The sequence below is a fragment of the Dromaius novaehollandiae genome, chromosome 4 (genome assembly GCF_036370855.1).
Source record: "Dromaius novaehollandiae isolate bDroNov1 chromosome 4, bDroNov1.hap1, whole genome shotgun sequence".
Classification (NCBI taxonomy): Eukaryota; Metazoa; Chordata; class Aves; order Casuariiformes; family Dromaiidae; genus Dromaius; species Dromaius novaehollandiae.
In genome coordinates this window covers 10,238,543-10,262,868 of record NC_088101.1, presented here as the reverse complement: position 1 = coordinate 10,262,868, position 24,326 = coordinate 10,238,543, and the positions used below count along the sequence as shown (strand labels likewise).

The 24,326-nt window shown below is 46.9% G+C and overlaps 1 long non-coding RNA gene across 3 annotated transcripts in view; it reads right to left on the bottom strand.

Moving 5' to 3' along the window:
- The window catches only part of LOC112985039 (uncharacterized), a 311,688-nt gene that overhangs the window by 89,545 nt on the left and 197,817 nt on the right, over positions 1–24,326 (bottom strand). The gene's annotated exons all lie outside the window — the stretch shown is intronic.

Here is a 24,326-nt window from a genome sequence, read left to right as displayed (position 1 = left end):
TTATGCAGCTCATGAGTTGGGTGTTTGGGGCATTAGCCTCTCTGTCGGACGGAGAACCTTCCTATGGGAATTTAGGTCATGCTGGCGAAAGCGAGTCTCCCTGTGTGTGGGGGTGTTTGGTTTATTCTCCTCCTTGCCAAGTTCAAGAGCTGGGATTCTTCTCTAACGCGTGGGGCCTGCTGTGTTAATGTTTCGTAGCAACACGGTGGACCTAGGGCTGCACGCTGGAGCCAGAGGGAGGAGGGAACGGAAGGTGTTTGCCAAGCCTGCTGGGATAGGAGCCTTGATAAAACTCAGCTCTGGACAGCACAACAAGAACATACTTCATTGCTTTTAATCAAACTTCTAAGCCTTTTCTTGCTATCCTGCCCTTTACTGTGGCTGTGGCTTGTGACTCAGTCGTGTTGCTATTCAAATTTCGTTTTCTCCACTCCTCTAATAAGTCTCTCTCCAAAAGCTGCGCAAGGTCTGCGCTGCCATTCAGTTCTCCCTGACTTCTTCCTTCCTTCTTCGCTTTCAGCTCTCTTTGTTAGGGGCATTTCTTAGTGCTTTCTAATCAACTTGTTCCTTTACGGCTCTGAGCCTAGTCTCAGGCTACAAGTGCAGTGGTGAGACGGTAAGGCCAGAATACACTTACTGCTTCCATTTGCCCGGGCCAGGCTCTCACTCCGACTCCCTGACCGTGAGCAGTAAGAACTAGCTGCTGTCCTTCACCTGCCCCGAACTCTCCCCGCGCTGTTGCGGGGTACCAAGCGCGTGACAGAGGGCCTCCTTTTCCAGAGAGCAGGGTGACCCGGGGCAATCCAAGTGATCGTCCAAGCCAGACGGTCTGAAAGGACCATATTATCAGTAGGGAAACACAACAAACTGCGGCAAATGAAATTTTCACTAGAGACGGTACTTGATCCCTCGTGGCTTTCCGGAGTTTAAAAAGGTAGGCGAAAAATACATGTCTTGCAAGTCCTGCACTTATTCATGTATAAGGTCCAGACTACAACAGCTTGGTCCTGGCAGAACCTAATACCTTGTAGTTTATGTGATTTTATCTTCCCAGTGCTTCCAGTTCAGTCTTGGCTGATTAGCAAGTCCAAATGACTATTTTTATGCTTGTCCAAGCCAACAAGGGAACTTTCCTGAAGTTTCTCCACTTTCATTTACTGTACGTGTTTTGGCCCAGGTTTGTATCGACCTGTGGCTATAACCACATGAGTTTGAGGCCAGATTTGCCATTTAGATCTTTGATCTACCAGAACGCCAGGTAACTCCCTTTGCACACACTCTGTACGTGATTTTACACAGCAGTTACTTCACCTAAGGTCAGCTGTAATTTATACTCAGAAACTTGCCTCCCGACCCACATTTTACAGCTGCTAGCACACAAAAAACTTGACATTGGATAGGAACACCTGCTTTTGGGATCTGTGCTCAGAAAAACTCAGGAGATACAGATCTGGCAATATACGCTTCTGGCAGGGCTGCGGAAAACTGGTGGTTCAAAAGTTCAGGTTTTTGACTCTTCAAAGGGAATGGCTAGCACAGCTTTTAAAAGTGTGCACGTATAGATGGGAGGGAACGGAATTTCTCCCAAAGGCCTTTAGCGAAAAACAAATCTAACTCATACCATATGAAACTTGCTGCTCTGACAATAACGTCGTTGCCAAGCTGCTGAGAAACAGTGCTGGGAGATGCACTCTGAGCACGGCTGCAAAGATTTTTTTGAACTGGAAGCAAACAGCACTTTCAGAAAGGGAACTCTGTCAATAAATAGAAGGTAGATGTGGCTCTCTGCTTCCCCGAATACCCATCTGTTCCTGTAGTAATCGCTGTGGAATAACATATCATCCCGCTGATGTCCTCCTGGCTGCATTCGAAGCTTTCAGCTCACCTCTGCGGGAGGAATTCTGGGGGACAGAAGAAGCTTCAGCTCCAGGAACTCGGTGGTGCTCGGAAAAGAGAGCCCAGGGCTAGGGGACATGAGCAGCACTGCATGGCAGGCATGGAGACAGTCGCTGTGACCCAAAGCTAGCTTCTGGCTTGGGCTCCAGTGTGCCCCTTATCTTGCCTGAGCCTCTTCAGGATCATCAGGAGAACAAAACAATTTCCTGCTTGCATGGCATAACTGAGATGTTTGTTATACGCAACGTACCTTCTCCCTAAACCATCTACATGATCGGGGCTGCCCTATGGCTTCCAGGAAGACAGTATCCTTTGTATCCGCAGTAGCCCATTTTCCATTCGATCCCAAGCCCTTTTGTGCTGACTCAGCTCGCCGCCTCGCTGCAAGCATGCTCTTCCCTCCTCCGCTGCTCAGCTTCCATGAAGCGATTCTGGAGGGGGGCAATATTTTGCTGTTCGCATCACCTACAAAGCAGGGTCGTTTCGTGCAGCAGCTGGGGCTTGTTCGGCATGCCTCGCGGGCCCGAGCTCACGCGAGCCAGAAGGCTGAGCGGTGGAGAGGTTTCTCTCCTCCCAACTTGCAAAAATATAAAACAAAGCAACACCTCTCTGCGAGGAAGCAGAGGGGGGCAGAAAGGGAGAGCAAGAACTTCTTGTTGCATCTGCGCTTTGGTGCTGAGTGCCGATGTGGAGGCGATGTAACGTAAACGGCCACACCTGCAGAGCTCCTGTCTCAACTGCACCGGCACGGCTCCTGGGGAGGGGGTTTGTGTCGTATTGCTCCGAAATACCATCCTCCTCTGCTCCTGAGAGCTCTCTCCTCCGCTCCCTCAGCTGCGGCGGTGGGATGGATGCGACACGTGCTGGGATAGGAGGCCGTTACACATGCCCAGCTTTGGCAGCTGGCTCTGTATTTCTTTTTGGCCCTGACAACACACTGATGTTCAGGCCCTTTCGCTTCCAAGAGTCTGTGTAACGAGAGCTGCCATTTGACAGCGCGATTATAAATGAAAGGAGAGCACGGCACTCATTCCTCAGCTCCAGCCCAACAGGAAAAAAGTCCAGGCAAAGACAGGAGGCCCCATTTACGTACGTCTTGGGCAAACGACCCGTGCCAAAGGCTTCCTGCATGGGCTCGGCCAAGTCAGTTAGACACCCTACCCCGCCTGTAAAATGAGGGTGGTAATGCCAGTCCCCTACTCGCACAGAAAGAAGCTGTTGTCGTTTGTGGTACTCGCTAGCTCATAGCAAAGCTGCACCCTTATTCAGAAAAGACTCTGAGATGCAATCGGAGCAAAGACAGAACCAAAATACCACTCGCTACGACCTTGGAGCCAGAGGCGCCCGGCTGGGATCTCACGTTACCCACGGGTCTTCCCTGCGAGGGGTGTGCAGCAAGCCGGCGCCAAGGGTGCTCACCGGGGAGCCCCACGTCCTCGCCGTTACAGGCTCTTCAGCTGCACTCTACCAAACCACGAGGCCACAGCTCCCACTCGCCCGACGCTCCGAGCGGCCCTGCAGCGAGGCGCCCGCAGCCCTGGGTGCCGGGGCTACTTGTACGGCCTCAGGAAGGACCCCACCGTGGTGTGCTCCAGCTCTGCCGGTGACAGACAGGACAGCTAGGTATGACAGACAGATGACTCCCTATTAATGCTAGGTTGTGGTACACACATTTAATGCCAGCTGATATTTAGGCTAGATAGCCACCGTGGTTTCCACTGGGATTGCCTGTGCTGCGAGGCACTGCGCCGCGGTCCGCTCTCCCTGTTATTTCTCAGAAGTGGCTGGCGGCGTTCCCGTTTTGCCAACCTGCTGACATACACGGGGAAGAAAAATTTGGGGCATACAGCAGGAGAGGGAGGGGATTAAAATGTTCAATACCACAAGAGCTTTCGCTACAGCCAGTGATACGTTTTTCAAGTGGGGAACTTGCAGGTCTTTTACCTAACTTCCCTTTTATAAAGATTTTCTCTAACCAATTTCTTTCTGTAAGTAGATTTGGATATTAAAATAAATAAAATAAATGCAGCCCTGCTACAGGCTTAGAAAGATTCCCTGATAGCTGTGCGAGCTGATGCAGAGTTTGTATTCCTCTTAAAAATATACCATGTTTAATTTCTGCTTACATGATTGGGTCTTTAAGCATAGATGCCTTCAATCACCACCTTGGAGCACATCATAAATCTCTGTTCAGTATTAGAGTAATAATAGCAGAAAGGAGCTCAAATGCCTCTGGCAGAATATTCCCCATTCGCTGTGCTTTGAGCGAGGGTTTGCCCTCACGTGGCGAGGGTGTTGGTTTATCCGAGGGTGCAGACACTGCAGTAAGTCACTCTCAGGGAACCCGGGCTGTGCCTTCCTGCCTGGCAGCTGCTCCGGAGTGGGTGCCCACGCACGGCTCTTACCCTGCAGTATCCCCCTTCCCGGGCTGCTACCTCCGGGCTTCTCGTGCACCACAAGTCACTCCTCCTCCCCATTTCCCCCAGTTTTGTGCATGATCCTGTGCACTAAAATTACTTTCAAAAGTGAGTTAGCTAAATGGCTGGAAACTTCTGTGTGGGTGAATGGAAATCAATTTCATTCCAGTTTATGTCAAATACTGCTTAAAACACCAAGGAATCAGATTAAGTTAAATCAGTACAAGACAGGTTTAAAATAAGTGTCCACAAGAGTTTCTCTACCCGTGCAGTGAAATAGATTAAAACCAGTTTACACTAGCACCCCTTTGTGTGAATCACAGGTTTTAGGCACTGCTTCTTCCACTCCTTCTGCAAGCTTATTATGGCTGGCAAGAACTGGTGGGAGGGAGCGCGCAGCATCTGGCTCCATTTCCTAAACAGAGATAACTGTACCGTGAGCACCGCATTTTACCACACATCTCCATCGTACAACTCTCTTTCCTAAGGGCCCATACCTCAGACCCAAGTTAATGGCATGATTCCCACGTTAGCGACTCTTCCCCTGCCTATGTATCCTGCGTTTCTAGGTCTGTGCAGACAACGGCTTGGAAAGGTGGCCCAAGCCACGAACACAAGTCATGCCCGGGCTGAGATTTTGACCTCCTGGTCTTTATGGCAACCTCTGAGTTGGGGGTCTCTGACTGCTCCGGGTTACCCAAGGATGCAAAACTTCCCTCTCCATGGCTGGGAAGACCATAACATATTCACATTAGGAAACGGCTAAGCAGATACAAGAGATGCTTAGGTGAAGCGCTGGAGGCCTAGGGCACGCCAAAGACAACATTTGTGCACCATGTGCTCAGCTCTCAGACAAAGGAGCCAAGCGCTGTAGGTGGTGAGCTAGTGAAATACCTTTCTCCCACCTCTTTTCAAAATGAATCACGATCATCTAGTGACAGGTACGACGCCAAACTATATATAGCATTATATTGCACTGACTAAAGAATACAATGGTTACTCCTTAAGTTCAGCTTGATGCTGTGGTGATGCACAGAAGTTTATTGGCTCTGAAACCGCTCCGCAAGTGTAAAAGCCAACGAGTGATTATACGGGCTGACGCTGTACAAAAAGGACCTATATGCGGTAGCTTATTTCAGCTAGAAACGACTATGCAAACTCACCAACAGAAGCAAGCAAAGGAGATCAAAAGGATTTCAAGAAAATGACTGAAGTAGAAAATCTTCCTGTGCCTAGAGGAGTATAGGGCATTAATCTCTCAGTTTGGCTGGTAAGGAAAAGGTAAGTGGTTTGGAGCTGCTCTGGGGAGCGCAGCCTTTAGATGGTGGTTTCAAACAGAAGCTGTCAGATAAGGATGCCTGGTGGCCCATGAGAAATTGCTTTATTTGACAGTGGTCCGCTCCTGAACTGCTTGGGTGGTGTTAAGTGAAGCAGAATGAACATGTGGGCAAAAGTATACTGCATATTGGTTTGAATCTCAAGGTAAATTACAGTTTGCCCGCATTAAAAGATCTTGCACGCTTGCTGGTCAAGAAAACATATAGCAAGGACTTTCTTAGAGAAAACAGAAAACACTAGCCTTAATGATTCACCAAAATCAACCCCCCAAATTATAAATTAATGTATCAAACTCATAACTCAAACCACCACTGGAACTGAGAGATTCACAAAGAACAACAGAAACCCAAATCTCACCTCAAACAATTAACAGCCTAAACATAACTATTAGAAACCTCTTTGTAAGATTTGTTGCATTACGATTACCTATTGTGCTGGAAGTAGTCTTTAGCGAGAAGAGCCCATTTTTTCCTCTTCTTATGCACACACCATGTTTTTCCTTGATGTCTGTCTTGTACATTTTGCTATCTGAAAATATTCTTTGAGCAAATTTCGTAACACTGCTGCACACTGTGTTCTCGCATGATATGGAGACCAGCGAGGTACAGTATTTATGGGGGCAATAGGGTGGTGGAAAGTTTCTGTTCAGGCTACGCATTACTGGTTCTCACTGTTTTTTTAAAGTTAGGTTTCCTTTTCTCTCAGGTCACACGAAGCTGTTTTGAATGGTGCGAGCAACATTTTTTATTCCAAGCAAACGCTCATCTCTGTTGGCAGTCTCATTTTTATTCCTGTATAGGTTATCGAGACAATATATTTTTAAAATACTGTTACAGCAGAGATCACCAGGGGATGGCATTATCCTAATGCTAAAAATACATTTTTTCTTAGCTCATGGCCAAGCTTTTGTTGTTATGAGCTTTGACTCTGCTTTCGAACCCGCCGTTTTGGGGGAGCTGTGGCAGCAGCAGGAAGTTTGATTGCTGCTTAACCCTTCTGCCTAGAGTCAATTTTTGAAACGGAGCTGCTCACTGAGGAGCAGGCCTCCGTGTTGGAGACGGAGCTGAGCACCAGCTGTGACCCCCTCTGATCCAAGAATAGCTTGCAAAGTGTAAATAACACAGATGAGTGCACTAAGAAAATATCGACGGAGACTAGCTGGTCCCAGCGAGCTCAGTGTTTTCACACCGCGCGCGACGCCACCGCTTTCCTCTTGCGTTCTGATGCAGCTGCGAATGGTGCGTCCTCACAGCTCGGGCTCAGCAAACAGCCTGACACAAGCCGGGACTGCGCGACCGACTGCGGGTGAAGACGGAAAGTGCCTCGGTGCAGTCAGAGGCCGAGCCAAGTGCATGGAGGTAAACAAGCAGTCACCAGGGTTTGCATGAGGCCTTTTCACACATGAACGTCTGTGTTCTAGGAGGTAGCTCCAGGCTTGGAGCGAGTGAGAAAAAGGAAGAGCACAGTAGCGTGAACACAACGAAAGGGAAAGGACTGGGGAACATGGTCACTTATAAACTGTAAAATCAAGGGACATTTCAGCAGAGCACAGGCTCGTGCCTAGAGAACACAGCTCCACTAGGCTATTTGATGTATAAGCAGGCGTATCTTCAAGAGAAGGACCTAAAGCCCCGCCAAAATTCCTTTCATGTACCCAAACCAGTTTCCAGATGACTCTAAAAATATGTTTGCAGACTTTCTTTATGAAACTAGGCTTTTCAATTGCAAATGTAGAGTTCAAAGTGATGTTTCGAAGAAGGAAGCAGAATGTAGTAGCCAACTAGCAGAAACACCCCAAGATAGAGGGCAGAAAATGAAAAATATCACTGAGTTGACTGATTAAAAGTGCAGAGAGAAGATCACGACAGAGTTACCTAAATACTTGGGTATTCTCTGTTTTCTTTAAAGAGTGGTCTCATACGCATACCCAGATAAAAAAGCGTAACCTCCAGCCAGAAAATCCCTTCCCAGCATCTTTCTTGTGTGCACTAACCTCTTCAGTAACCTACTCCCAGACCACAGTGCTTACGCAGGCTGTAAAACCCAGCTTTGTGCCCATGCAAGATGATGCTCCTTTGCTTGCAGTCACCGTTACAGTGTGGACGGAGGCAGAGGAGAAGGCAGGAGGGGTTGTACCATCAAAACTGTACCTTGTGCTTTCAAGCAAGTAAGACCTGAGTTTAAACTGATCCCCGACAGCAGAGAATCTAGCGGCTAAGGGCCTTCTTGCCGAGCAGTCGTGCCAGGGTTTTGGGTTGCTGCTCAGGCTCAGGCTTTATTCTTTCGAGACAAGAAGCAGCATTTTCTAAGGCAGCCAGGTTTGACCACCCCCGTTCTGAAAGGTCTCCAGCCCCGTGCCCATCCACAAAATCAGCATGTGCTTAAAATGAGGTACCTGCCTTTGCTGAACTTCCCCACTAAAGCAGGGGGAACTAGCTGCGTCGGGACTGCAGTATCAGGCTAGAGGTGAACAACAACCGGGGCTAGAGCAGTGTGCGCGACGAGGCTATTTAAGCTACACTACACTGATCTGGCTCCCTCTGCGTGACAGCTGAGCTCTGCTGGCCCGGGCACGTCACTAATGGCTCTGCAAAAGCACAAGCGCTGCGCACAGAGCCGTCGGTCGTGGCCGAGGTGCGACAAGCAGGGGCGAGAGGCCTGCAGAGAATCACAACAGACTTTTCAGCTGCTACTTCACGCTCCTCCCTCTGGACCAGAGCAACAAATGTGGAGAAGGGCATGAAGCTTGCAGCGCTGGGGCTTGGGACACGTGCACATAGGAGACAGAGTAAGGACACCACAACAGCTACATTCGTACTAGCTCCTCAGGTCTTCTGGGGAGCATGTGGAAGCAGATGGGTCCCGTTGTATCACCAACTGTCCTGTTACCACCTTTGAATGATAAATATATCAGCCCCGCAACAGTGACCGTTCTCCTTTGGCTGCGAGTCCCCTTGGAGGAGGTAGCCGTGCGAAAACCGGGGGAGAGGCTGCCAGCGTGACGCCTGAGCCGGCCAAGACGCCCGGGCCGAGGGAGATGGAGTTGGAAGGAGGGCAGCCGCGGGCGCCGGCGCGGCGCACGCATGAGCGGTGATCTGTGGGGTTCAGGCTGTCGGCTCCTGCCGGTCCCCGGGCTTGGCAGGCGGCGCGCCCTGCCCCTTCTGTGCTGGCGGAGAGGTAGGTGCCAGCACCGCTCCCCGGCTCGGACGCGCTTCAGATGGCGAGGGGACGGCGAAGAGCTGCGCTGCGCCGCAGCCTGTGAGCCACCGTGGCTTTCACCTAAAATTTAAATGCGGTATCAACTTGCCCAATATAAAGGAACTTGCTCATTAAAATAAGAGTGAGTTCGGACGCCCTTTTAAGCCATTTGATACTGGTGGTTTCAACCAGGAGTGGGTAATGGCATGGAACAAGGGTCTCCAAAGTGCCTTCCTTTCCTCTCACCCAACTCGCACATTTACCTTCATTTTCCCGGCAGTCCTGGGCTTCTGCAAAATCTGTCTTTTGCTACGTGCTGTGTGGAGGGGAGTACGGCAAGGTACGTATGGATATTGCACAGCAGCACGTTTACTAGTCGTAGCTACGGGGGTGGGAGCTGTTCATTTAACCTTCTCCAAGTGTGAATGCAAAAAGAAAAGAAAATCCTCCAGAACCTTAATCAAAAACCATATTCTCCTTCCTCTCACGGTTCAAGCGATGGGAGAGGCTGCTGAACTTTCCTCCCCCATGAGATTTCAATTTACAATAAAAAAGTGATGATTTTTACAGTCTTTTAATGGTTTTCCTTATTGGATCAACTGTGAATATAAATAAAAATGGTCACCAATCTATGCTTTCCTTTCATTACAATTATTCTAAGACACTTGCACTTCCGTAGTCTGAGAAGTCATCTGAAGGTCATCACTACAGATCTATAATTCATAAATCTAACATAATAAAAAGAACTACGATAAATTTTACAGGTAACTCCACTGCTTAATGTGGAAATCAATAGATAAATATCACCTCTGTATTAATTAAATGTACAGGAAGTGATTTATTTACTGTGATGGAAAATTCAGTAACTTTTTAATTGGCTGTGGAACAGGAACAGTGTTTTTCTTCCTTATCAAAAACTTGCCTAGCTCTATGTGCTTAGATTGCTAAGAAAAGTGCAGAGAGCTTTTTGTGCAGACTCCTGCAAAGATCCCCTCTGCAAGAGACTGTTTCGAGGACGAGCCGTATCGTTTTGTACTAAGGATGAAAGCTTTGGAGCAGGGTGGTTGTTTATGGGCTCAAAGTTTACGTTTATGGCATTTTTTCAGTCATCTCATTTGGTCTAATAAAAGGTTTCATCTCTTTGTACATCCAGCTTTACAGGGATTGCACTTGGCTGTACAGGAAGATGTATTTTTGTATTTTTGACATTCCTCTCAAACAACTCCATGTATTTTCCAAAGGCGGCAAATCCATTTTCCACCTCTGACAAATGACAGCCTCAGGAAGAACTTAAGGTTCCTCAGTGAACAAATCTAAAACGTAATAGTGCTATCTAAGAAGTACATGGCTGCGTTTCAGATTGCCTTTGCGTGCTCTGGCCAGGGAAAGGTGAAAAGGCCCAGGGTGGTACGGAGAAAACTTCTGCCAGCCACCGACACAAAGAGGATCGCTGCCGTGATGGGCACAAAGAAACCAAAGTGCTGTTATGAGTTGCTAGGCTAAATCAAGAGACAAAACGTAGGACCTCTTTGTGCAGCACGGCTCCAGCTCAGTGCTCGTTGGCAATGCTAACCCCACTGGAAGGCACTGGCTAACAGACACTTCTCACAACAGGAAGGCGAGGGAAATTCTACAGGTGTGATTTCTTAAAACTATACGACACCTCCATCAAATAGGGCGATACGCACAACTGTCTTCCTCCTCATCTAAAAGCGTTTACTTTCCGTACCGTACAGTGTCCTGCACTTTCAATTGTATTTTTCCTGCCTTTTGCCTCAGCAGCTGCTGACCCGCTTGCCAGCTTTGCCTCACAACAGGCCCTATGCAAATGTGCTAATTTCAAAGGGTTTAAAACCCCCCAAATCCGCGCTTAGGGTAACGTGGTTCTTTGCTGCAACTGATCCGAATCTAGCATCCTTTCCCCCAGGACCATCGCAGAAATACTTCTGCGTTACGGCAGTAACCGCCTATTTCTGTATTTCAGCACTATTCATCTAGGAAACTGCCGAAGACGCATTGTTCTCTGGAGAGGAACGTAAAGCTCTTAAAGATCCTACATCCTCATTAAGTGGAGTGCCAGTATAACGCCAGAGAGCAGACAGAGAGCGCTTGCTTCCAGCTTAAGCAAGGCTCTTCGCGAGAAAGAATATTTTTCATTGCAAATGTCAAGATCAGGGAAGCTGGCTCCATCAGTAGCAACTCTATTTTAAACCTGACCAAGCGCAGGATGCGGGTCGTTGGCACAGGGAAGCAAGCTGGGCTCCTTAAAACAACATGGATCACTCAGCGAATGTTATTGCCAATGTTATTGCCATCCAGGTATAAATATGTACATGGACTATCATTTTCGTGTAACAAACGGTAAAAGATATCCTGGTGACAGTGAGGCAGTCATGGAGAAAGGATTACTTTATCACCTACCTATGACTGTGTTTCCCAAGCAACATTCGCACCAATCGCAAGCCCGGTGTGATCATTAGTTCTTGCACATGGCAGCAATGAAATTGTCCCTTAAAGTAAATCATTCACGGATTTTTATAATCTGAAATAAAATTTTCTAATATTTTTTCCTAAGTTTTCCAGGTTTAAGGTTTTAATCTTTTATTATTTATTGTCCGGCAGTTGTGAAGGGCATGATGAGAAGCCCTGCGTAAATAGTTGTCGTTGGAGGATCCGTACACGACAATGCCGCGTTCAAGGGATTAATGATTCCTTTTCTTTCCCGTATTACCTCGATGCTCTTTCTGAGGGTGTTTAAACTGAACAAAACACAGTAAGGATAAAACAAAACAAACTAAAGCTGCACTTTGCCTTATGTGCATTTTCCTACCTCCTGGCTAAAGTTGCTGATAAATATTCTCTAGAAATTGCTCTGAACAGGGAGAGTGGCGTATACATTTTCTTTTCTTCCTTCACACTTAAGGAACCAAATTCAAACGAACACATTTCTCTACTGTTTTATATGACTGAGAGACAGACAGCTCCTCTATTTTTGTACTCTCTCTGATTAACCACTCCTTTAAACAGCTACACACAGAATTTAACCTTTGCTATCTTTACCTCTAGTAATTTTTTATAATCCCACCAGAGCCTGAATTACATGCTAATCACAGCAAAATACTGGACATTCCCTTAACTGTAGGCTTAAAAATAACCTTCTTTCAACAGAAAAAGACATAAAATATCTCATTAGACCAATAGCACTACCAGGCACAATCCATCCTAGAGTATAAAAAAATTTATGCTACGCATCATTTCCTTCTACCTAAATCCTACGGCACCTGGAATTCAGAGATTGAATAGTTGGTGCGAGTCCATGGCTGAACTGAAAGTAAAATAGCTCCAGTGCATGCTTTCAGGGCTTCATCCTGCGCTGCTGAACGACGAGACTTGAATAGGAGTACGGTCAAAGCTGCATATAGAGGTTTTCCCCCAAGCTATTGAAGCCCTTGACTGATCGTTGTGTTAAGGGCATGAGTGAAAGTTGTTCAATCAGGCCCTCTATTTCTGTGTATCACATTTTCTTCCTTTACGTACTGCTTATCTAATATTTCATATGAAATACATAAAATCAATAAGGTATGTGTCCTGGCTGCATTTCAGCACAGCCCCTGCAAACCTTTCCTCGTGTGCATAACCTGCGTCTATCTGGAGAGCAGACTTTATTTGGGTGAGCACGGAGCCCTAGGACCGGGCGCTGGGGACAGCGCTGCATCTCCCAGGCTGTCGCGAGGCATCATGCTCTGACCACAGCCTGCTTCCTAGCGTTACCGTGATTTGTTAGGCAGTCACCACCGCTCATTTTCAACTGTACGATGAGCAGGGCTGGTGAGGAAAGAAAGTGGGAGCAGACTGTCAGCTCTCTGCAGGGAGAGCTTAAGGAAAGGAGGCCAGAGGACCTGCACCATCATTCAAAGGGTAAGTGCTTAGAGGCCATGGGAGATCGCAGAAAGTAAATCCCAGCCCCGCAGATGCTGCTTACTTCAAATCGCTCAGCACTACGCAAGACAGAGGCTCTGTTTATTAGGCCCACTTGTACTTGAGTTAAAAGGGCAACTATGAAATATTAGAGGGCCCAATCATGCAGAAAAGAAAGTTGCAAGAGGAGCCTGCTTCCTAGGAGCAGCTCGGATGAACAAGTGCTCGCAGGCTCTGGTCCACAGTGCCTTTTAAATCCTTCAGAACAAACCCCCGTGTTCAAAAGAAAGCAGCTGAGGCTCTTCAGACTATTTTATGTCCTTCACATCTTTTTTATCTGCTTGACTGTATGCCCTACATTAGGACCAAATCTATACAGTACTAAGGACATATAACTCATCCCAAATGATCAAGGATAATTATATGCTTAAAGAGCAATATGCAAAGGTTCTCCTACAGATAATTAAGGAGAAAACTCACAGTTCACCCATGTGGGAAGTTAGCCAGGAAGTGCAGACATACTTTGGGAATTCATCCATTATTTATAATCTGCAGTGTCTTGTCAAAAACCCTAAATGAAAAGTTAAAGCTTTAACACATTCTCTAGCATACTGCTGGGCCATCACCTCCCATTAGTTTTTAAGTAACACTCCCATTGGGCCAGATTCATCAGAAGGTTTCCTGGCACCTGCTTAAACTCTTGGGACCTCAGGGAAGATTCGGCTCGAGGAAGCTCAAAATCGGCCTCTCTCGCTGCCCTCGCCCCGGGATCCGGCCAGATGTGCGTGAAGGCAGCTGTGGCATTCAGGCTGACTGCTCGGAGTCTGGAGGTCGGCCGTGAACGAGCACCCCCCTAGCACCCAGGCAGGGCTCTCCCACCCGCTGCGGCGACGTGCTTATCAAAGTGCGCCAGGTCTCATCCCCGCGCTGAGCTTACCGCTGGTGGACGTGGAAGACGTTAAACGTGGGAGCAGCTGACCGCAATGCGGCTGCTTGCAGGCCAGAAGTAAGCCATAGTCTGTCTTACCTGTCTGAATCAGGAACTTTCCCACCTATGTGCTAATGGTGATAAAATAATGCTGTGTATTGGTGGCATTGTAACTCTGCCACTTGTTTCATGCTGGAAACAACTTCCCATTTGATTTTCCCTCTTTATTAAAGAATAAAACAACATGAGGGCTCCATTTGCACTGTACACTGTTCCTACAGTATTTCAATTAACACAGCTCATCTTCAGGGCCATTTTTTTCCTAGACACCCCTACACTTCCATTCACAGCTGAGGTGCAAAACCCAATTAGTTATTAATTGAGGCACGTTAAAATTCATTAACTCTGCGTGTGAAGCTTAAGCTATAATTAACTGTCTTCCCAGGCTTTTGTTCTTTAATCTCCAGGTAGAAGGTCCCACTGTTAGTAAGAAAGATAACGCATAATCCTGCCATCTCTCCTGTGGGTAGATAGCTTAGTTCTGGTGGTGGCAGTGTGACATTAACCCCAGTGGGGACTTCATGTGTTAATGCTGTCCTGTCAGCTATTGAATATTGTGTGCCATGTGTGAATTGGAGCATATTTTGAAAGAATGGGAGCATTAAAAAAAAAAGATGAAAGTATTTTTCAGAAGGTCATTTTCAACAAGCTCAACGTCCTGCTACAGGACACGTACACCGGCCTCATTACTACGTGCATATCTTTCTTTCCAGCTTTGCCTCTGCAAGAATTTTCATTTTAAAGAGCTACTAGAAAAGTAGCTCAAGGCGAATTCTTGCTTCACATATGGAACAGCATGAAGCCAACCTTTATTTTAAAGCAAAATGAACGCAGAAATCAACGTCCGTGTCAAGTTCCAAGGCTTAACTTTGCAGCGATCGCTCTGCAATTTGCATGCATTTCTGTTACATCTCCATTCAGAAAAAGAAAGAAGAAAGAAGCAGAGGCAGAAAGCAAAGTTCTTTTCGAGGGTGTTTTCTCAAGCTCAGCCAGCACTTATTTATTCCATGCGCCCTTTACGCAGTAATAACCGAGCTGCTTGTGAACTGGAAGGACCATTTACATCTGGCGTAACAACCCGGTAGGGAGAGAGGCTAAACGAAGGGCACGTGGAAGGCTCTGCTTTTAGTCTCAGGCCTGTAGCATTTCTCCTGATTTGGGAGGGGAGCTGTAGATTTGCGTTTTAATGTTAGAAGCTATAGTTTAGGAGGTCAGCGAGGGGCACGGCCTGGGGGTCTCCCCCACCATCCCCAACGTGTGCAGTACCCCGTGGGGCAAAGCAGGGGGGCAGGTTTGAGAGGCGTTAAGGCTCCCTCGGCCCCGACTCCGTTGCACTGCTGCTGGTGCTTCCCCGGAGGGCGAGGAAGGGGGAGAGCCTTCCCCAGCCCCCATTCCTCCCGAGAGGCTTGCTCTGCCCAGTGACGTCCACAGAAGATTTGCCTCACCAAAAATAGAGGTTGCCGTGAAGCCATGGGCAGCCAGGGACGGGCAGGCCAGACTGGGGAGCTGACAGAGCCAGGACTCTGTTTCCATCCCTCCCCCCCGCCCCCTCATTTCTGCAATGTGCCAGCCTACACATTGGAGCTGGCACGCAGGGAAAGCAGTCTGTGCCAGCAAACAAGTCTGGTGCAGATTATTTCCCTGCTGGAGCAATGAGGAAGCCATGGAGACTCTGGGAGTCGCAATATGGTTCCTAACCCCACTCCTGCTGCAACGCGATCAGGCCCGGCTCCTTAGCGGGCTGGACACCAAGGGCAGTGTCCAGCCCTGGGGCTGCCAACGGTGAGAGCAGCCCCAGTGCTGGGCCTTGGCACTGGCTCATCTCCCGCGGGGCTAAGGAAGCCCTAAGGGCTGCATGATACATTTGGGGCAAGTGAGAGTTAGGCGCTGTCCCAGCCCCCTCTAACCTCGGCCCCACACCAGAGTGACAGACAGGGAGACTCTGGCAGAGAGAGAAAACGACATTAAAAACACACAGGTTTTTATTAGGATGAAAGGAGAAATTTTCTGCTTGGCATAGCGACAGGGGCAGCATAAGACTTGGATGGCATTTGCTCTCCCCTCGCCCAGGGCTCATCAAGCGCACTCCAGGTATCAATCTGGAGAGGTTTGGGGCAAGGACCCTTTTCTGTAGCACAGCTGGAAGAAGAAATAGCAAAGGAGAACGAGGGTGGAAATCACAGAGTCCAGCTGAGACACATTCTGATCTTTTGCACTACCCCATGCGTGTGTGTCCTCCAATTTGTCATACTCTTCCCCTCCATGTAATAACATGCAGACACAATGTGTGTGTCTACACAGAGGTGTCTTTAAACAGGGGACCTGCACCTCAGCCTTGATTCGAGAGCAACCACTGCAAAGCCGCATCCAGAGTCTTGCCTCTGCTTGTACATTATTAGCCCACGTAGTCAGCTCAGGCATGCACACGAGCTCGCTAATGCGCTCCTCCCTTGCGCTCTCTCTCCAGGGCTGCCACGTCTGTGACATGCGGATCCAGGGAATGACACTTTGCCCGCTGGCTGGCTCCAGAGGGCTAAAGCTCAAGCAAGAGCTCCAGGTCTCAGAGCCCTGCGTCCACGGAAGCAACCTGTCTGAACGCGCTGCTTGGACGGTGCCTTAAGCGGTCGGGCAGGCAGAGCCAGCCCCTGGTGCTGATTACTCATCTTCCCAACTGACTTAGCGGCAGTGCTGATGGATTCATTTCTCTGAGTTGAGGAGTCAGGGGAGCAACCAGGGCTTTTGTGAAAGCCCGGGGAAAAAAAAAAAAAAAGAGCACAGCAATGACCTTGCACGATTTTTCACATGCCTCTGTATCAATCATACATGTCCTGCCCTCATAAGCTCGAAAAGTAGCGCTAATACTAATATTGATGATGCTGTCAAGCCTTTACAATAGGCGCCTGACAGCACCATGTTAGCCAGAGATACAGATAGTTCAGGCAATCAATAGCTTGAAAAGTCTCATATGGAAACAGCCGCTCGGTGCAAGCATAGAAGATGGGGTGTAAAGAGTTTTCGTTCCTCCTTATAATCCTTGCCAGGATTCATGCTTGACGGAGTCACCCACCTCAAAACTGCTAGAAATAGGCTTATTTTCACGAGAGAAGACCAAAGCAATAAAGCCGTGTTCCTACCAACGAGCGCCGGGAATTGAGAATTAGCAGCGCTCTGTTGTGAAAAGAAGCTGAACATAAAGGAGAGGACGGTAACAATCAGACTGCACTCTCCACTTCAAGGGCTGAGAACACTATTAAATTTGCTTGCGACCGGTGGGTTTTCCTCCTACAAGCCTGTAAACTAGCACATCACCTTAGCAAGAAGCCTGTCTCTGCTGTAAATCCAGGTGGCTCCATTACCCTATCAACATATTAATAATGGTGTTATAAGATCAACATTTGTTTTGCCAAGAGCAATGAATAATACAAACAGTACCGCCTAAAATCATTATTATTTTATTTAGATCAGAGGCTGAGAGCCACCCTCTGATCCTGTGCCAAAACCAAATGAAAATGAAGTGCTTTTCGAGCTGGTGAAAGGTAATGGATACAAAGGCACGGCGACTGACCTGCTTCATTTATTAACGGAAAACAGAAAGTCAACGGCAGCACCCACTTGCCCCAGACTACGGCCACCAAATACGCCAGGCTTTTCTTTCATTTCGCCTTTGGAGCGTGTGTACTGCAGGAGCTGGAGAATGCTTGCTTCAAGCACAAAGAAGTTTCTTGGTTTGCTTCTTTCTGAAAGCGGTGACCCAAAAACTCTATCATTAGTAACAATAATTAAAAGGTGCCATAAGAGGGAGTGTATGGATGATTGCCACTAAAAGGAACATTCTCATTAATTTATTACAGATTTTTAACTTGGCTTCATTAGGACATGTCTGTTGAAGGCCATTTAGGACTCTGGGGATATTCCTGTACTTTAGATTCCCTCCATGTTGTCGGGAAGGAAGGCAAGAAAGACTTGTTGGCTAGTGCATAGTTTTGCATGTGTAGCCAGGAATTTATCATTTTGTCAATCTTCTAGCCAAGAAAAAGCAGCCTCTTGAAATCAAGGATGTGATTGATTGTGTAGCCATTTAAACATGAGCATCAAACACTGGTCCCCCTAGTACCACAGAATTTTAAACCATCTTTTCTTCCCTCTGTAATCCCACTAACCTTCAAATGCCCACAGAAAGCTCTGGAGAATCTGGAGTGGAAAGATTTCTCAGCTAGATGCTGTACTCATGTTTGCCACCAGCCTGCTTTCTTTGTACCCCAACCATGTGTCACCTGGAGAAAACCGTTCTTTCATTTACTTTCTCAAATCCTTCAATACTGATCTTTCTGCTCTGTGTTCGTGCTTTTAGGAAGAGTCTCTCCGTAGCACAAGCGGTCCTTCCGACATTTCCACTCTCACAGACATACCAGCCTGCGCCCCACACGGATCAGGCTATCGCAGTGCTGCTGTCCAAATGCTCCCCCACTCCTTGCCTGATGATTTCTTCTTCCCCCGTCATGCAGGAGGTTGTGAGGGCCTTTCTTCTTCCAGTGGAAAACAAACAACGTGGTGTTGCAGCCGCTCCACTCTACCGGATGAACCATTAGGGGCTAATTTTGTTTAGGATACTGCAAATTCTGTGCCAGGTTGAATTCAGCAGTAGAAATTAACAGTGCAGTTTAGAGGGATCTAATCAGATCTCTCAAGCTCAGCCCAAATGGAGAACTCGCACTGTTTACAGCAGGACTCATAAAAGACATCACAAAGGTGCCTGCTAGAAAACACTGCTTCTCCTTTGGAGCAGCGATGAGAACTCTTGAAGGTCCAACTCAAGCTTTAAGAGCTGATGGTGAACTTGGTGATGGCTGCTGGGCTGGCAGTTTTTATAGTTCCTTCCTCCTGCTTATTTCATGTATAGCTTACATTTGGGTTTCACATTAAAACTCCAGAAACTGAGGACATGTTTGCACTACGCTAGTCTTTGTTTCACCAACCATCAGGAACTCGATCTCATGGGAGTAAGCCCAAGGAAACAAAGAGACCACCTTTCCATGGCATTTAGGCACCTGACTCCTTTAAGCTTTTTTGGAGAAACCTGCTTCTTTGAATCTTTTTGATAAGAAAAAGTTCAAACCTAGCCTCTAATTGGGACACAGAAAAGACACAGAAGCCCTACAAATGATAAATAACGACGAGCACTTGGGAGAAGTTCCCTTGTTAGACAATACTCATAAAGCAGAGTTAACTAATAATTAACAAACCTAGCAGATACTAAGTATGTAGCCCTCTCTAATGGAGCAGAAGACAGGGAAATATTAAAGAAGTGCTAACAGCTGGCCTGTTAATACTCTGAGAGCCAATTTCTTACATAAGACACAAATGGGAAGGCAGAAATGTAATTAAAGTCTATTTTAAGGTAAACAGGAGAAAAACACCTTATGAATCATATCTTTTATGATACGGATATTTTGCAACTATTGGTCTACCCAGCATCCCCGGTCACCTCCTGCCCTTGCCCAGGGCAGGTCTGACAGCATGCTGAGAAAGGAGATGTCCTGGCCCGCTTCTCAGGTACTGCAAGGAGCTTTTAGCACAAGGGGCTTGTTAAAATAAGAGGAAAATGGCTCTCAGAAAAAAAACTTAGACACAGGGAAGCTTTTCAGCAGATGCAGGCTGTGGACCGGCCCTACTAAGCAGATCGGGAAAACACTAGCACTCCTCTGCCGTTTTTTCCAAGGCCATTAGCTGAATCTTCATAAGCCGCTTGATTTTTCCCCGTTACGGAGTAGCCACAGCAGTGGCTGTGGGCTCTTGGGAAAGAGAAGCAGGCTTCGGAGAGCCGAAGTCCTGAGAAAGCAAGACTTAAGTCCCCAAGCCAAAGGCATTCTAGGGGCGTTCCAGCCTCTGGGCATCGCTGGAGGAATAGGCTTTCTGAAAAAATATGCTAGCACTGTCTATCACATTAGGAAAAACACTTTTGTATCAGCATAGCTTTAAACGAAGTTGCTCTTACTTTTAAGGTACTTTCAGGAACGCTTTGAGGCATGCACCTCTAGGGAAAAATTATAATTTTCTTTTATTTCACTAAAAGCACACAATCTATGAATTGCATCTGCTTCCATCTTTGTGAGCAGCAGGCTTTGTTCCTATGTGCACTTCTCTTCTAATTGCCGTCAGAAAGAGAAAGCTCATCGGATACCATCCGGAGTGAGTTATCAGGGTTAAATCCACCCTGACTAGTAAAAGCAAATTAATGTAGGCTGATAAGGCACGAGCCTTTAGTTGCTAGGAATCCACTAAAGCCCCAGTCTGCAGAGATTTATTCCTGCACTTCATTTCCACAACGCAGCCAGCCTGCCTCCCTCCAACGCCGCACAACTTCCCTTCATACCTGTACATATTTATTTTCTCAACTGAAATGTAAATAAAGACATTTCTACCTGCTGCTAACACTCTGTGGATAGCATGCAACTAGGCAGCTTACTCAGCAAGGATTCTTTAATTAGTTTAAAACGGCATCTAATATCTGCATATATATTTGATCCATGTAAAACCAAAAGCGCCAAGAGTCTTTCAAGGGAGTGCAACGCCCGAACAATTTAAATAGCGAAATAAATCCAAAAGAAAGAGGAACCACATGTTCTAGATTATTTTATGTCTAGAATATTACACTTCACCCAGACAAAAGGCCACTCTGCTTCCATTTTTTAGTGCGATTCTTTACACACACAGTTTTTTGGCTTTTTTTATCATGAGACTAACAATGTTGGGTCAGTCCGCAAGCTCAGACAAAGGCTCTGGGGAAAGTCAGACGACTGCCCCTGCCATGGTTTAGCCGAGTTTTACACCCCCGGGCACGGGCGAGGAGCCGCCCGCAGCAAGGCATCGCTGTGTTACCGAAGGCTTTACAGCCGGGTGCTGCGAGGAGCTACGTTACAGTCCTAGGATGCAGCTTCTGTCTGTTCACAGGCCCGATGCTGTTAGCACATAACTGCAGCCCAGGACATTTGATTCAAAGCACAGGCTAAACAAAGCAGAGGGAGAAAGCAAGGTCCCGATATTGCTAGTTTCACGTAAAGAAAAGAGAACAAATCTCTCTGGAAAGGCTTCTCCCCCCCTTGCTAAGGAAAAGACTCGAGGCAAGAGAAGAATAACGAGAAATGCCCTATTTGTGCCAACCCCAGTGGACGGCACAACGGTTTTCCTTCTACCCGTCCGCTCTTGTGTGGGCCAAACCGGCTTATTCCCCCAAACCCTGCTGTGGGCCTGTCGGTGCTAGTACGAGCGTGATGTGCTGAGGAGCACGCGAGCCCGTCACGGCCCGACCCAGCTGCAGGCAACATCTGGCCGGCAGAGGAAGTGCTGGGTGCTGGCAGAGGCAAGGCCTTCCACGCCTGCGGCAAGCGTCGCTAACGCCTGGACACCTGTAGCACCGGAGCCAGGGAGAGGGAAAGAAATTCATGTTTTACGACCAGGATCTAAAACAAATTTTATTGGAAACTTTTATGTTTGTAGGTTTGAGTAGTTTTTATAGAGAGGAGTTCTGAAAACTGCCATAAAATTTTGCCTTAGGGGTTATGATTACATTTGTATCTTTCCCAAACTTATATAAATAAAGAAGACAGTTTTTACTGTAGAAGCTTAAAAGGTTAGAGTGGTATTTGGTCTGTGATGAACCTTTTATAGATATGATGTAGTAAGAATTTATTCTTAAATATCAATAAAAAAATACAACTTTACATTTCTTGATAAAGCAATGGCGATTAGAAAAAGAGCTGTTAAAAATGTGGTTGCATCACTAGCGGGATTCTTCCTGCTGAAATAAAGTTTTATTGAATTTTTCTTCACTGGAAACCACTCCAAACTAATTTGGCTTCTTTCAGAGGAGAAATGTCCCTTCTAAGGACACTTTGTGGTCTGCTCCTCTCTTCGATGTGAGATTCACTCTACCCATCTGATTTTCGTGGTGAGTTAGTGCCTCTAGAAGCCCCCATGATGGACCAGGACCCCATATAGATATACCTGGGACAAGTGTGGCAGTCTTTGGAAATCTCCGCTTTCTGCTACTAGACAATCCACACACTAAAGAATCAACAGGAGCTCCTAGCATTAGTAATGGTAACAGTTGAAAACTATATACAGCGACAGAACAGTCTCTCCTGAGGAAAATATATCTTTTTACATGCATTAATCCATAATTGTTTTTTACTGTATATGTAAACGTTTCTAAGTGCTGATAAAGTGTTCAAAGGCAAGCAAAGAGGAAGACAGAAAAAGACGAGTTTTAGCGCTGTAGTTAGCATAAACAGTAGCACGCTGTCAAGCCAAGTATGTTAAGGGAGGCAGATCTTTGCTAAAAGGCAGGCGTCAGACAGCAATGTATGTGTGGCCCGGGTTAAAGCATCACCATAGTACTGACTGTGTTTATAGTACAATCTATATAATGGTAGCTTGTCTTGGTGCAGACATCGGTTGGGTGGTATTGCATCTCTAATCCTCACACAGGCATATTTAACTGCAGCATTGCTCTACCCCACGTTCAGGAGGGAATCCATTGAATACGGCGCACGGTGAGAGAAAGTCAGTAAGGAGCCCAGCCTACAGAAGCTTATGGGGAAAAAGAACAGCCACCACGACCCAATAATAATACACTAAAATGCAAAGACAAAGCACCTTCATTTTTTCCCATTTGTGAGCGTCCTACCACATAACATAAATGATCCTGCCTGAATGGACATATACATGTTTCTCTATACACATCCCTAACAGTTCTGTTTTAAACTACTAGACTGCTTTTTTTTTCTTCTAAAAAAAACCCAAGAGTCTCCTGAGGGTTCCTCCTGTTGTGGGCTCAAGATTTTCTTATCAACACAACAGTTGATACTCCACTTAAAGTTCCATTTTGAAGGCCAAGCATGGGAAAAATCAGAAAATCAGTCTGTGAAAGCAAAGGGCAAGGAGGAGAACCCCAAGATGATTTCTTCGTCACCTGCTATGATGGCACCAACTGCCTCGTTGCCGGAGGACCCGGATACACGCACGCCTTGCAGGCATCCTGCAGCAGGAGCTCACACTGCAGTAAATGACTCTTGTTCTCCGTGCAAAGTGGCATCGTGTGCTCAGGCTCTTTGTCCTTAAAGGCTGCTCTAAACTCAGCTGAGGACATGGTGGTTTCTGAGCATGGGACCTTTCCCAGAGAAACTCGCGTGCAGATCTGCAGAAGTCAGACTGCCTAGTCTGACACACAGCATGATGCAGACCAGAAGCCCTTACCTGTACAAGAGCCCTCACCTGCACAAGAGCCCTCACCTGTACAAGAGCCCCGTGTAAGTCAGGAGGCCGTTTAAGAATTAGCACCTCCATAACAGCAACAGGTTTTGCAATGATGTATTTAAAAGGAACTCATTTTCTGGGAACTGTACCCATGCATAATTTTCATAAACTAAAACACAGGATCAGGATGTGGGCTCGGAAAGTTTCTTCTGGGAAGCCTGTCTCACAAGGGCTCTCCGCTCCGCACCAGAGCGGACAGGCTAGAGGGGAGGAAAGGGCTGGAGCCAGGAGCTGCAGGGCTCCACGTCCCCCTGCTCCCTCTGAAAAGCTGTCAGGCTCTGTGCTTCTCTTGATTCATGCGACACGTTTTCTTGCGCTTCTCCTCCCTTCCTCCCCTCCCCTGTGCCCACACGTGCCTGCACGCCCAGAGCCGATCACCCGCCAAAGTTCAGGAGCGACGGCAACGCAAGAGCAAACACTTCCAGTTGCAGAAGCACTTGGTACCAGATAAAACGAGCACTGCAACACGTCTCAGGGGAAGGAGGTAAATCACAGTGGCGGAGCTCTCTATCAGGATTAATACACTTATTTTGTAAACACGGAACAGATTGTTTGTAAAGTGAGCCCTTGAACACCAGAAGCTAGGATGAGTGAACCCACTTCCCTCAGACAGAACAATGATAGGACTTGAAATTTCAATAAAAAGGATGGTAATCTTGTTTGTTGCAAACAGGATGATTAATTAGTGAGGAAATCTCCTTCAAAGCATTCAGTGCAAGCAGTTCTCTCAGTCTGTGCACAATATATGGCACAGCGGGGCTCTCTGCGCTGCGTTAGCACAGATACACCCTACCAATCTGAGCACCACATGAATACATTCCCACCAAAGCACGCTGACTAAGCCACGGCTGGGCCTTTATGAGGTTATGTGGTCTTGACCACGCACCTGAATGAAACCTTTTGCCCACAGATATGTTAACAGAAAATAAATTGCGGACTTTCTTTCAAAAATACACATTTTAAGACAAATATTCACAATGAATTACTCCCCTGAATAACTGGTCATAGAAACAAGCTAAAATGAAAGTCTTAGAATTCAAACAAAACATCAAGAACACATAATGAGGTGGAGCACAGAGCAGCTGTCTTTTTTAGCTCCCCTTTCCCTTCTCTTCTCTTAATTTCCTCTTCACCAAACTCTGCTTAAAAAAAACCCCCATCTTCCACCATGGGAAAGCGTGGATGTTACAGAATTCCATTGGGAAACAAAATATTTACATCTGCCTGAGACAATTTATTCTGGTTTAGCTTGATTT